Source organism: Pelophylax lessonae (assembly GCF_965119305.1).
Source record: "Pelophylax lessonae genome assembly, chromosome: 2".
Lineage (NCBI taxonomy): Eukaryota > Metazoa > Chordata > Amphibia > Anura > Ranidae > Pelophylax > Pelophylax lessonae.
In genome coordinates this window covers 129,965,173-129,980,923 of record NC_138769.1, presented here as the reverse complement: position 1 = coordinate 129,980,923, position 15,751 = coordinate 129,965,173, and the positions used below count along the sequence as shown (strand labels likewise).

General features: G+C 48.0%; 1 protein-coding gene across 1 annotated transcript in view; it reads right to left on the bottom strand.

Annotated features, from left to right (window-relative positions):
- Window positions 1-15,751, bottom strand: part of SPAG5 (sperm associated antigen 5) — a 374,185-nt gene that overhangs the window by 10,850 nt on the left and 347,584 nt on the right. The window lies entirely within an intron of this gene.

Below are 15,751 nucleotides of genomic sequence, written 5' to 3'. Positions count from 1 at the left end.
ACATATTAAAAGAAAACTCATATTGTTATAAAACCGCTACCAGATTAGATGAAAGATAGATAAAAAGGTAAGAGAGTCTAAAGATTCCAAAATGTGAAAAGTGCACAACGGGTGGTAATACCACATTGGGTGTCTCCATCTAGGGGAGCAGATACAAAGGAAAAAGCGTGGTGGTGAAAAGAGTGAGATACACCATAGAAAAATAGATTGCAAGAAAAAGTACATAAGGCAGTGATATGTAGGAACCAAGGTGATATATATGTCCATCCCAAGGTGAGACCATATGCAGAAAGGAGTGCATAGAGTGAATCAAAATAATTGATAAATAAAAAACCATGAAGAGAGGATATATACCGCAGTTCCCACGTCCACAATATAGGAGAATGTCAGAAATAGACTGATAGCCTTAGGAGCTGAAATCTTGTCCAAGCTGCATATCCCGATGGGCAAAGATGAGTCCACGGCAATGCCATAATGGCGTCTGATCTATGTAGGCGGGGATCGAGCCTCCCACATCCGGTCATTCAGACCGGATGTTGGTCAGAAAGAGCCGCCTCAGACGCAGATGGAAGACTGTAGCCATGGTGATGTGACGCCGGGTGGCGCTGCATCCGTGGCAGGCAAAATATGGCGCCGATCGTTGTAGCACAGCCCCGCCCCCCGCCTGGATGCTATAGAGCAGAGACAAGCAGGGGGGAGGAGCGGCTAAACAACCTCTGAGAAGTACATCAGATCTCTGGTCAATACCACATACCAGTTATTGATTCTTTCACTTTTTTGCTGCTAACCCCCTCTCCCCATGTGCTGGATGATGTCTATGCCTCAGCCCCGGGTCAGGCATTTCTCGGCCCAGCTTTTGTCTTCCTCTTCCCTTAACTGGAATATTTTTGGACACGTGACACTATCTCAGGTAGTGCCCATTCAATTTATTGTTGCCCTACTTTCCCTCCCTCTCTTCTTTTTTTATAATAGTATGTTATAATCCAGATCTATTATTACTTTTAGATACTTTATCTCCAAGCTCCTGGTGAATGGACGGAGGTCCAGGAAACGCGTCGAGCCTACATTTACTCAGATATTAAATTCAAGTGTTTTTAGGTTTCCAGATCATGTACCTATAGAGAACTTGGTGTCATATGTAATCTACTATATTTTCACAGATCTTTATTGTATATGTATTAAGTGTATTTATCCATATTTGCAATAAATGTATACGTGATTAATAAATACGGTATATTAATATTGTACATCTGAGTTTATGTCAGCTCTATACAGGTCCCCCTTATTAGGGTTTTATATGATTTTTTTCATTCAGGAAACTTTTATGCCTAGTTGCACTCAATTAAAGTCCCACATCTCTCTTCCTTTTGCAATACATATTCAGGGATGGAGGCCACTAGACATACATTTAGACGATTTTTGTGGCAGATCTTTCTCTCATATATTCACGAAGTAGTGTTATTCCCCTCCTCAACCCACTCAGAATGACTGGGGGGAGAAGGAGAAAGCCACTTCCTCGCAACAAGCTTTCTGGCTAAAAAAAGCACTCCAAAAATTGCCATCTGTATATATGGAGAATATTCGTTCCCATTCAAGCAACCTAACAATCCTATTTTTGGTTCATAAGGGAGAGTAATATTCCATGTATTATTAATATTATTGTTTTTCAGTATCGGGTAAGTTTGGGGCATTTCCATAACATATGAATAAGCGTACCATTATGAATCTTGCATCGAGGGCTTAGGATTTTTGACTTACCATAAAACCCATTTCTCTGAAGTTTATTGACAGATGCAGCTCCATATTCTTATTCACCATTGGGTTACGCTGCCCCCTACAGGACACTAAGCAGGAAAAAAACTTTACCACGCCTATGGGGCAGTCCCTGAAGGCATACACCCACTCACTCTGCTATAGGATTCAGTTTTGTTGCAAGCAGTGTCAGAAGCAAATAAACCCCCAACCCACGCAGAAATAGAGGGGCGGGTGCTGCGTCAATGAACTTCAGAGAAAAGGATTTTACGGTAAGTCAAAATTCCAGTTTTCTTTATCGTTCATTAACAGACGCAGCTCCATATTCTTTTTAACCATTGGGACGTCCCAAAGCAGTATTTTCATGAGGGTTGGGAAAGGCAGAGAAAGAACTTAATTCCCCAAAGGCTAAAATTAGCCAACCAGGTAACATGGAGCTCATTCAGGAACAACTGGAGCTCACCTAGAAACATACAAAAAAATTGCTCTTTTAAAGAGCAGCCTGCAAAACCTTGCTGCCAAAAGAAGCATTTGAGGATGCCAACACATCTACTTTGTAGAATTTAGTGAACGTGTGCACAGAAGTTGCTGCCTTGCAAAGTTGTATTATGGACGCCTGATGGCGAAAGGCCCAAGAGGCGCTCAGCGCCCTAGCAGAATGCACCTTCACAGGGAAAGGTGGAAACTTACCCTTAAGTGAATACGCCTGTACCACCATCTGCCTGATCCATCTTGATTTGGTAGCAGCAGACGCAGCCAATCCCTTCCGATGTCTCTCCGGGAGGACAAAAGGGGAGACCGATTTCCTGAAAGACTCAGTAACCGCCTGGTAAACCCTAATTGCCCGAACCACAGCCAGAATGCAAGGCAATTTCCTTCGGATGCTTTGGCTTAGGACAGAGTGAAGGCAGCACAATGTCTTCATTCAATGGAAATCAGAACCCACCTTAGGAAGAAACGACTTATTAGGTCGAAGTACCACTTAATCTCTGTGGACCACCAGCAGGACAGCGTCGCCAACTCCAAAAAGGCTATCTTTTGTGACAGTGTAAGCAGAAGGATCTCCCTTAGTTTTCAAAGGGAGGTTTTTGCAGAACAGACAGTACCAAGTTAAGATCCCACAGAGGTAACGGGGACTGTATCCGAGGAGCCACATGGCGAACTCCCTTGATAAAAGTGTGAATCAAAGAATGCGTAGCTAAGGGGCGTTGAAAAAACACTGCCAAAGCCAACACCTGTCTTTTAGAGACCTGGCTACAAACCTCTGTACCTTCTTGTTGAGACGAGAAACTAACAGGTCTACATTGGGGGTCCCCCACCGGACACACAACAGGTGAAATACCTCCGAGTGCAGGGACCATTCCCCCTGATCACCTAACGACTCAAGTACTCCACCTGCCAGTTCTCCACTCCAGGTATATGCACAGGGGAGAGGACTGTAACAAAATTTTCTGCCCATATTAAGATCTCTGCCACCTCCTGGGACACCAGGACAATCTTGGTGCCCCCTTAATGATTGACGTAAACCACGGCCGTGGCATTGTCTGATTGAATCCGAACTGGACAACCCTGCAGACGATTTGTCCAGTGACTCAAGCAAAGCTTTAACGCTCTGAGTTCCAGAATATTGTTTGGAAGTCTGGACTTTTTGAGAGTCCAGGTCCCCTGGACATACATCTTGGCAAGTACCCCCCCCCCCTTCCCCGGACAGCCTGGCATCCGTGGACACCACGGTCCAACACAATGGAAGGAAGGGCTTGCCCTGATGAAAGAACGGAGCCACCACAGAAGAGCACTTCTTGCGTTTTGACTCAACTGAATCAGATTGTCCAAAGATTTTGGATCCTTGTTCCACTTGACAAGAATACCCCTTTGCAGAGGTCTCGTGTGGAACTGAGCAAACGGAACCGCCCCGAAGGTAGACACCACCAGGCCTAGAGCTCGTATGTAAATGCAATGAGGACAGAGTGCTGGATAACAGCAACCGAATCACCCTCTGTAACTTTTGCAGGTTTTCTGGGAAAAGAAACGCCCTTGCAGAGGCTGATTTCAGAGTCAGTCCCAGATAAACCATTTTGGAGACTGGGACCAGAGCAGATTTTCTGAAATTGACAGTCCAACCAAACTCTTGCAGAGTCCGTACAGTGATTGACAGATCGCCCACCAGAACTGAGTGGGAGTCTGCTCTTAAGAGGAGATAGTGTAAGTACCCTAGTATCGCAATCCCCAGCTGTTACAGTAATGCCAATACCAGAGCCAACACATTGGTGAAGACCCTGGGGGTGGAGGCGAGACCAAAGAGTAACGTCACAAATTGATAATGTTCCTCTCTTACAGCAAAGCAAAGAAAATGCTGGTGTCCAGCATTTATAGGGATGTGCAGATATGCGTCCTTGATATCGATAGAGGCCAAAAAGTCCCCTTGGTGTAGGAACGCCACTACCGTGTGAATGGACTACATTTGAAACCTCTGTACCCGCACAATGCAATTCAGAGCCTTGAGGTCCAGAATTGGATGCACTTTGCCTTCTTTCCTAGGAACAGTAAACAGTTTTGAATAAAACCCTTGAAAGCGTTCCCGTGAAAGGAGCCGGCACAATCACCCTTTGCGACAGCTTGTACTGCTCTCGTAGATCCCTTAACCGATCTGAAGATGGGCGTAGATTGGACGCGAATAATCTGTCCGACGGTATGGTCCTGAATTTGATCTTGTAACCTGATCGTTGGCCCATTTGTCTTGAATCAAGGAGGTCCCTGGTTCCGGACAGAAACAAAGACGTCCCCTCACCCTAGATACGGGTGAGGGCTCCCCTTCATGCAGACGGAGATTCGTCTGCAGATCTGGAGGGGCCTGTTCTCGGCTTACCCGACCATGTCTTCTTGGAACCCCCAGATGACCTAAATCCTTTCTCCTGCGTGCCAAAGGCACGAAGGGGCCACCTGTGTGATGAAAAAATACGTTTTTGTAAGATCTTACCGTAAAATCTTTTTTTCTGATGTCCATCGATAGACGCAGCCTCATCTCCATGAGCGGAGTGGGTTAAGCTGCCACCTGCAGGAGTAGTCTAGGCAGTACATTAGTACAATACTTTTAACATGTACATGCCCATGGGGATGTCCCTCCAGGCATAACCCCCCACTGCCTCAGCCCAGCACATCAGTTTAGTTGCAAGCAGTGAAAACAAAAACACATCCCCATACAGAGTAGCGGGTGCTGCGTCTGTCGATGGACATCTGAGAAAAGATTTTACGGTAAGATCTTACAAAAATCGTATTTTCTCTATCGTCCATCGACAGACGCAGCCTCATCTCCATGAGCTTAGTTGGACGTCTCAAAGCAGTATAGGCATGAGGGGTGGGAAAAAAACACAAACAGACAGTAACGTCAACTCCAAAAGGCTAAACCTAGCCAACCGGGCAACATGGAGCTCAACCAAACAACAGGAGCTCACCCAGATAAAAGACCCCTATGAGAATAACAAAAAAACATTCTCTTATAAAACAGCAGTCTGCAAAATCTTGCGGCCATAAGAGGCATCCGAAGATGCCAACAAATCCACCTTGTAAAATGTCATAAAGGTGTGCACAGATGACCAAGTCGCTGCCTTACAAACTTGTACAACAGAGGCCCGATGGTGAAAAGCCCAAGAGGCACTTAGCGCTCTAGTAGAACGTGCCTTCACAGGGAAAGGAGGATCCTGAACCTTGATAGAATAAGCCCGAACACCCGTCTGCCTAATCAATCTCGAAAAGGTAGCAGCGGACGCAGCCAAACCTTTGCGAGGACCGTCCGGAAGGACAACGAGTCTGACTTCCTGAAGGACTCAGTAACCATCAGATAAACCTTTATCGCCCGATCCACCACCAGAGAGTGCAAGGCAACTTCTTTATGATGTTTAGGCATAGGACATAAGGAAGGCAACACAATGTCTTCATTCAGGTGAAAATCAGACACCACCTTAGGAAGAAAGGACGGAATAGGTTGGAGGACCACTTTATCCCTGTGGACCACCAAATAAGGCGAACGACAGGACAGCGCCGCCAACTCAGACTCTGTGGGCAGAAGTGATAGCCACTAGGAATGCAACCTTCTGCAACAAAGAAAGCAGAGAAATATCCCTAATATTCTCAAAAGGAGGCTTTTGAAGAACAGACAAAACCAGATTAAGATCCCACGGCGGTAACGAGGATCTCCTCATGGGAGCCAGATGACGCACACCTTGAATGATAGTGAGAATGAAACTATTAGTAGCCAACGGATGTTGAAAGTAAATAGCCAAGGCCGACACCTGAACCTTGATAGTGCCCAACGCCAGGTGCTGCTCAACCCATTTTTGTAGAAAGGCCAAAACCCTAGCTATAGAGAACAAGCGAGGGTGCAGCTGCAACGATTCACACCATGAAATGTACGATTTCCACGTATGATGATAGATCTTCCTAGATGTCAACTTCCTGGCCTTCAAAAAGTTAGGAATCACCAAATCAGAGAGACCTCTATCCCTCAACACCTTGCTTTTAACAGCCAAGCCATTAAAGCCAGCGACCGTAAAGCAGGATGGAAGATCGGTGCTTGAGATAGTAGATCTTCCCACAGAGGAAGATGCCATGGAGGATCCACAACCATTTTTATCAGTTCTGCGTACCAGGACCGCCGAGGCCAGTCTGGTGCCACCAGAACGACCCGAATGCCTTCCATCGCCACCCAGCGAAGAAACCTCGGCAGGAGAACAAGTGGAGGGAAGGCATAGATCAGGCGATATTGATTCCAAGGAGCCACCAGAGCATATGACGTTGGCCAGAGGATCCCGAGACCTAACCACAAACCTCTAAACTTTCCTGTTGAGACAGGATGCAAACAGATCCACCTCCGGAGTCCCCCACCAGGCACACAGGAGACGAAACACCTCCGGACGAAGGGACCATTCCCCTTGATCCAACACCTGACGACTTAGGTAATCTGCCTGCCAATTCTCCACACCCGAGATTTGGACTGCGGAGAGAGCCTGAACATTTTGTTCTACCCACACCAGAATCTCAGCCACCACCTTGGCTGCTAGGGCACTCCTGGTGCCACCTTGATGATTGATGTAAGCCACGGCCATGGCATTGTCCGACTGAACCTGAACCGAAGAGCCGCGTAGCCGACTCGTCCAGTGAAGCAGGCAGAGCTTGATCTCTCTCAGAATACTGATAGGCAAGGAAGACTCTTCCAACGCCCAAGTCCCCTGGGCACAGAGCTTCCCCAGCACTCCACCCCAGCCTGACAGGCTGGCGTCGGTGGTGACCACCGTCCAAAACACTGGCAGGAAGGAGTTGCCTTGGCACAGGACATGTGACTGGAGCAACCAAGAGAGAGCCGACTTTGTGAGATGGCTCAACCAAATCTTCAGGTCCAAGGATCGCTGTTCCATTTTGCCAGAATCTCTTTCGGCAACTGTCTTGTGTGAGATTGAGCAAACTGAACCCGCTTCAAAGGTCGAGACCATAAGGCCCAGGGCTCTCATGCAAGTCCGCAATGAGAATTGATCGGACTCCAGAACCACCCTTTGCAACTTCGGAAGCTTGTCCAAGGGAAGGAAGACCCCGACCGGAGCAGAGTCGAAGATCAGCCCCAGATAAGTGACCCGCACGGAGGGTGTCAGGGCAGATTTGTGGAAATTGATCGTCCACCCGAATTCCTGAAGGGTCTGAATGGTGATGGAGACATTGTCCAGAAGATGAGAATGGGAGACTGCTCGCAACAGGAGACTGTCCAGATAGCCCACAACGGAGATACCTCATTGACGTAACAAGGCCAGCACAGGGGCAAGGACCTTGGTAAAAACTCTGGGAGCCGAGGCGAATCCAAAGGGTAATGCCACAAATTGAAAGTGCTCCACTGTCACCGCAAGCGGAGGAATCGCTGGTGTCCCTCGAATATGGGGACGTGGAGATATGCATCTTTGAGATCGATGGAATCCCCCTGATTCAAAGATGCCACCACCGACCGAATGGACTCCATTTGGATTTTCTGCATCTGCACAAAGCGGTTCAGAGCCTTGAGGTCCAGGATTGGACACACTTTGCCCTCCTTTCTGGGCACCGTGAACAGGTCTGAATAGAAAACGTGAGCGCATTCCTGCAGAGGAACCGGCACAATCACCCGTTGAGCCAGGAGATCTCGTGCAGCTTTCCGCAGATCTTTCAAACGCTCCGGAGACCGGTGCAGATTCGACTGAAAGAACCTGTCCCCTGGCCGGGACCAGAATTCGATCTTGTACCAGGAGCAAATTAGTTTGCAAACCCAATCGTCCTTAATGAAGGAAGTCCAGGGTTCCTGAAAGAAGCGCAGGCGTCCCCCCACCCGAGACGGGGGAGGACTTGTCTGCAGCACCAGACTGACTGGCCTTGGGCTTCTTAGTTCCTTCAGAAGTTCTGAACGGCTTACCTTTTTCATGAGCCCCGGAAGCACGAAAAAAAAAAACGTTTATGAGCAGAAAAGGAGGGACCCCGCTTAGTACAGGGTGTCTTACCCTTGGAGGATTGAGGAAGAAGAGTATTCTTCCCGCCAGTCAGGCCCTTAACTCATTCAATGAGTCGCCAAACAACCATTCTCCCAGAAAGGGGAGATCAGCCAGGGCTTTCTTTAAAACTTGGTGAGCCGACCAGCTCTTCAACCAAACCATGCGTCTTAAAACAATGCCCACGGCCTAAAACCTGGCCACCGGGGGAGCCGAATCCATTGTTGAATCACACAGGAACACCAGAGCCTGGATCACCTGGTACAACAGTTTCAGCTGTTCCCGGAGGAACAGTCTTGGGATCCAAAGACTCCAGCAAACCCCTATTCCATTCGGTCACCGTCTGTGAGACTAACACAGACACAAAAACCGGTTTCAAAATGGAACCCACCAGCACGTGAAGATGGCAGGAAAGAGATTCCACCCGCCTGTCCACTGGATCCGAAAAAAACAGGGAATCCTCCACAGGCACAAGGGTAGATTTGTTTAATCTAGAAACAGGATGGTTTACCTTAGGCGGCACCATCCAATGGTTGGACACCTTTTCAGCAAAAGGGCACTGGCATTTAAAGCGTTTTGGCATCACAAACACGTGCTTAACGCACGGCCATTGGTCATTCACAATATCGAGAAAAGTGTAGGGACAAGAGAAAACACTGTCAGTCTTTGGAGACTTCTAAAAGCCAAAAGCCACCTGCGTCCCTGCCGGCGTGGGCTCATCAGCCAATTTTCAGTATCCCGTACTGAAATAATCAGGGCTTCCACTAATGCGCGTTCCCATGCTGCAGCTGAAGAGGACAGATCCTCTTCACCATCTGACTGCGAGGACAGTGACCCCTCAGGTAGGATCCCATCAACCTCTGATTTTCATAGATGGAGAAGGCATCGGCCGTTTTCGGCTATCAACCTTTTTCATGACTAAATCAACTTTAGTCGCCAGGCTTTCCAGGGCTGCTGAAATCGCGGCCAGCAACTGCAATCCAGACTGTCCGGGAGTCGCACAGAGCGGGTCTGCGGGTGATTACACAGTTTGGGACTCCATATTGCAATTTGCAAAAAAAGGAGTACTGTCGCTTTAAGAGCGCCGATCGCGGTATCCACCACTGATCGCAGCGGTCTGCAGGGAACCCCTTTAAACTAATCTGACAGCGGAAAGTGCAGGAATATGCCCGCAGGGACCCCAAGTACTGTACCACCTCAGGCAAACCGTCCTCCTGATTCTTCCCGCAGCATGGAGAGAAACACAGGAAGTTACCTCGACCAATGGACAGGAAGTGATGTCGCCCGAGTAAGGTCACACTGCCCAGCATAGCACAAGGGCTACACAAAGATGGATGCCCATACATATCAATAGGAAGCTACAGGGAAAATGGCTGCCCCATACAAGTCCATGGGGAAAAATTCACATTGCCCACACTTAAGATGGTGCCCACGGCGAACCATGCGGCTAGGGACCGACACATGAAGGCCTCAGGAACCACAACAGGGACCAGCAAGCCCAAGGTACCATGTCAGACACACCGCCAGGCGCTCCAGACACACAGCCACTGCAGGGACAGGGAAGGGAGGAAGATCGGGCACAGACTGGGCAGGCCAGGGGGATCTTTTGGGAGGCACAAATCCCATTATCCCTAGGAGAGGACCCACATCCCCCCCAAGGCCAGCAGGGGCAAGGGGGGCACATTTACTCAATATACCATCGACCGGATGGGCTCTGCTCCGAGTAGACTTCCTCCCACCCGAAAGTGAGAGTGCTGCCAGCCGAGGGGTACGCTGCAACTCGGGGTTCCAGGTCGTCGCGTCCCGGCGAGGCATCCGTTTGCAGGCTTGTCCCCATCCGGAAAAGGTGCACCGTCGTGGCTAGGCCTAGGTCGGGACTATAACCTGCTTACGCTCGTAGGCCAGACTGGGGGACCATAAGGATCTAGATTATCCAGTGCGAAGCCCCACCCGGCATCGTTGCTTGTAGATCACCAGGAAAATTCTTCCCTGAACACTAGCTAGCGAGTAAAGAGAAATAAAAAGAAAATATTCTGAAAAGAATAAAAAACACTGAGACCGGAGTCCCAGCAGGAAACCTAGGTCCTACTCTTTCTCTAGGCAGAAACAAACTGATATGCTGGGCTGTGGGGGTTATGCCTGGAGGGACAGCCCCATGGGCGTGTACATGTTAAAAGTTTTGTACCAACGTACTGTTTAGACTACTCCTGCAGTTGGCAGCATAACCCACTCAGCTCATGGAAATTAGGCTGCGTTTGTCGATAGATGATAGAGAAATAAGGCCCCTGTCTATTACCTGGTGACTTGCCCTTAGCGGATAGAGGAAGAAGAGTACTCTTCCCCCACCTGTGAGTCTGATGAGTTCATCCAACAAAGACCCACCGTAAAGTGGAGATCCGATAGAGCCTTTTTAGAAGCCTGGTCCGCAGACCATCTGTTTGCCACACCATGTGTGGTTACCATTATTGCGTTTAGAACAACTCTACTGACTTGCGACAATTTTGTCACAGTAGGCGGGAAAAGGGAGTACCTTTGCCGCTTTTAGGGGATCTGCAGGCCCCTGAAGACCCTGGGGGCGTTCTGCACCGATGCAATCAGCACCCTTGCATGTGCAGTTAAAAAATAAATCATCCTCACTGTCACAGTAGGCGGGAAAAGGGAGTACCTTTGCCGCTTTTAGGGGATCTGCAGGCCCTTGAAGACCCTGGGGGCGTTCTGCACCAATGCAATCATCACCCTTGCATGTGCAGTTAAAAAATAAATCATCCTCACTGCAGAGCACCCAAAGTGCATGGACGCAGAGTACCCCCAACACAACAATGCCCCCACAGCACCCCCTAGTTGAAAGGGGGTTCCAGGCAGTACATATGTCCAATTCCCTGGGGGGGGGGGGGGGGGGTTCGCCAATCCGCTGCTCTATCACCCTGGTCAGCAGCTCAGACAGCCAGCTCCGTCAGCTGCAAGTAGGCCGCAAGCCATGGCCTCAATTTATGGCCCGATTCGGCCGCGTGAAGCATCAGCCGGTCAGCTTGGTCAGGCACCTCATCTCGGTCAGCTCGGTTCAGGTACATGGACAGCCGCGAGAAGGCCACAAACCCGTGGACTAAATCTTTGGCCCGACCCAGACACGTGAGGCGCAGACACGCGGGTGAAGAAACATCTGCTTCCCCCAAGCCTAGAACCACCGCAGGGAGCCCAAAGGACATCCCTGCCCCAGTCACTAACGCCCAGGGGACTGGGAACTTGCTCAAAGACCCCAGTGTGCGATCCGGACAGCCCAGTCAGCAACAACCCCATCCACCTTCCTGGAGCCAATAGCAAAGCCAGCTCCTTCCTAACCCCAAAAGGGGGCGGGGGGCATTGGGGTAGGTTGGGGCTAAAAGACCACTGTGACTGTAAGAGGGGCTGGGGGAAATGGAAGGGAACACGGGGGTCCAACCATCCCAAGGAGGGGCCCACATCCACTCTGAGAACGCAAGAGCTATGGGGGACACCACTCACCATACCAACATCGGGTGGGCGCCACTATGGACAGACTACCTCTCCACTTGGGGTAGGGGTGCTGACTGCCAAGGGGCACGCTGTGACTCAGGCCAAACCAGGTCGTGTGTGTCCTGGCGAGGTGTTTCAATCGCTGTCCAGCACCCGCCCATTGGGGATCTGTCGTGGCATGGCCTAGCCCGGGGCTATAACCTGCACATGCTCGCTGGCCGGGCTGGGAGACCTAAAGATCTAGGATATGCAGTCCGAAACCCAGTCCGGCTGTTGGTTGCAGTACTCTCAGGAACAAAACTACCTAAAAAAATTTAACAAAGCTTTCCTTTAAAATAAAAAAACAAGCTAAAACCGAAGTCCCAGCCGGGAACTAGGTCCTACTCCTAAACTAGGCAGAAACAAACTGAATCCTATAGCAGAGTGAGTAAGTGTAAGCCTTCGGGGACTGCCCCATAGGCGTGGTAAAGTTTTTCCCTGCCTAGAGTCCTACTCCTGTAGGGAACAGCATAAACCAATGGTTAAGAAGAATATGGAGCTGCAGCTGTCAATTAACAAGAGAAAAGGACATTCCTAAGTGACACCAAACTTTAGAATGGTAATGCATATACATACATACATATACACACACATAGCTTAATGAAGAGCATGGTATGCTTTAAAATGTACAGTTGCTGCTTATTTCACAAAATTTATGGAGAACAGTATTTAGTAAACTTTTTGCATTGGATATCGTGTCCCTTCTCTTCTTTCTATTGAAATTGGTGGATGATTGGGAGCCCACCTTGACACCGCTCCTTGAAGTTACATAGAAACAGATATATCTATACATACAGTATCTCCCAAAATAAGTTTTTGTAAATATTTTTTTATATATTATTTCATGTGACAACACTGAAGAAATTACACTTTGCTACAATGTAAAGAAGGGAGTGTACAGCTTGTATAACAGTGTAAATTTGCTGCTCCCTCAAAATAACTCCACACACAGCCATTAATGTCTAAACCACTGGCAACAAAGGGGAGTACACCCCTGAGGTAAAGTGTGTCCAAATTGGTCCCAAAGTGTCAGTATTTTGTGTGGCCACCCCTATTTTCCAGCACTGCCTTAACCCTCTTGGGCATGGAGTTCACCAGTGTAATGGTATCGTGCGTTGGGACACCATTTTGTCATCACGGGCATCCATGTTGTCCAGTAACACAGGCTAGCAAGCAAAGGTGTACTCAGAGATATTTTCCTCCCCCCCTCTCTCCTCAAACGAATTACCCCCCCTGGGTCCCTTTTGCATTAGTATGCAAGGCTTCAAACAACCCTTATCTTAGCAGCAGACAGACATCCTAACTGATATGTCTCTTCCTGGCCAGAGGTATGTCGTAATCTGAGCAAAGCCATAAAACGAACAAGCCATAAAGACTGACCAGGCTGGGTCGTAAATAAAACACAGCCCAGATGGCCATTAGAACTGTAATACATTCACACCCATTTCATAAATGCAGATAGGAACATGACACATTAACCAAAAGTATATATTTGAATGCCAAATAAAATACTGATCGAATTAAGATCAAACATGATCACGGTCGCTCCTATAGAAGACAAGCTAGCTGTCAGATGCCTTACGGGTCAGAGGTTATTAGGAGATAAACTGTGTTTGGTGTCTATGGAAATAGAATTCAATACTGCACAAGAATATATCAGTTTCAAGAAGGCAACTGGTAGACATTGGAAGATATGAATTATGTTATAAATTGTCTTTATGGGAGGTTCCTTGATATTGTCTAAACTGTAGGGTCGCCCATGGCCACTGTGTTTATTGGTCAAGGACCTCTGGTGATGCCCCCTGCGGGTCAGAGAAAAAGAGAGAAGCTGATGGAGTTCTCATTTATAACATCAACCAGTAACATCGCTCAAGGGACGAACCGATCACACAGGCTCAGCTCTGAACCTCTGATAATACAAGGACTTTTGAATGCAAGTATTTCCATTTCTAATTCTTTATCTATTCTTCTAAATTGCTGAATTTTGTCTATTTCGTTGTAACCCATTTTTCTGTAAATATTTTTATTTGCACCAATTTTAACCTTTTTTATAATTAAACCTTATTTTGAAAAGTGTTACATTTTGTCTCTAAGCTCTTAAACGCAAGCTAACCAAAGAACCTGCCTTTTGGAAGAGCGCTACTGTATAGACTAAACCCTCTGAACATTCCTGTCTGAGGTGACAGTGTGTGTTACAGATGATTATTCTAAAGTCATAATTGGTATTTCTAAAATTACGAGCATCTGCTGGGCTCATCCTAACTTGGCGGTGGTGGCAGAGAATGGGTTAATTGCTTAATTAGCCCGGTGACAATCGCTCTCAGCCTGCTGGCATCTAGATTGTGGTCCCGCAAGCTGGACAATCTGTGTGCCGGGTGCAGCTGAGAGTGGAATTGTTACGCAAGTGATGGCAGGGTGTGAGATTGCCTGGTCTTTGGTCACGAGTTGGATGAGAAGGCCAGGGGTCGGATACCCTCCCCCATCACAACCAGAGCTTCACAGGTTGCCACTGGAGCCCTCTTTCACTCCTACATGATGACATTATGGAGTTGGAGTATGTTAGAGACCTTAAGCTCCTCCAACTTCTGTTTGAGGATGCCCCACAGATGCTCAATAGGGTTTAAGTCTGGAGACATGCTTGGCCAGTCCATCACATTTTCCCTCAGCTTCTTTTGCAAGGCAGTGCTGGTCTTGGAGTTGTGTTTGGGGGTCATTATGTTGGAATACTGCCCTGCAGCCAAGACTCCGAAAGGGAGGGGATCATGTCTACTTCAGTTTGTCACAGTACATGTTGGCATTCATAGTTCCCTCAATGAACTGCATCTCCCCAGTGCCGGCAGCACTCATGCAGCCCCAGACCATGACACTCCTACCACTATGCTTGACTGTAGGAAAGACACACTAGTCTTTGTACTCCTCACCTGGTTGCCGCTACACACGCTTGACACCATCTGAACCAAATAAGTTTATCTTGGTCTCATCAGACCATAGGACATGGTTCCAGTAATCCATGTCCTTAGTCTGCTTGTCCTCAGCAAACTGTTTGCGGGCTTTCTGGTGCATCATCTTTAGAAGAGGCTTCCTTCTAGGACGACAGCCATGCAGACCAATTTGATGCAGTGTGCGGCGTATGGTCTGAGTACTGACAGCCTGACACCCCCCCCCCCCGCAACCTCTGCAGCAAAGCTGCCAGCACTCCTATGTCTATTTCCCAAAGACAACCTCTGGATAGGACGCTGAGCATGTGCACTCAATTTCTTTGGTCGACCATGGCAAGGCCTGGTCCGAGTGGAACCTGTCCTGTTAAACCGATGTATAGTCTTGGCCACCGTAGTGCAGCTCAGTTTCAGGGTCTTGGCAATCTTCTAATAGCCTAGGCCATCTTTATGTAGAGCAAAAATTATTTTTTTCAGATTCTCAGAAAGTTCTTTGAGGTGCCATGTTGAACCTCCAGTGACCAGTATTAGAGAGTGATAACACCAAATTTAACACACCTGCTCCCTCATTCACACCGGATACCTTGTAACACCAACGAATCACATGACACCAGGGAGGGAAAATGGCTAATTGGGCCCAATTTGGACATTTTTACTTAGGGGTGTACTCCCTTTTGTTGCCAGCGGTTTAGACAATAATGGCTGTGTAATGAGTTATTTTGAGGGGACAGCAAATTTACACTGTACACTCACTACTTTACATTGTAGCAAAGTGCCATTTCTATAGTATTGTCACATGAAAAGATAAAATATTTACAAAAATGTGAGGGGTGTACTCACTTTTGTGAGATACTGTATGCACGCACGCATGCACGCACACACACACACATGTGCACGAGATTCGGCGCACAGCTGCCGCCCCGTAGCAGTAAATGTGCTATAGGGCAGTCAGCAACTGGTTAAAGGTTTGTTTTTTGTTTATTAAAACAAACATTTTATACCTACCTATTATAACTATACCGATCCTCCTCT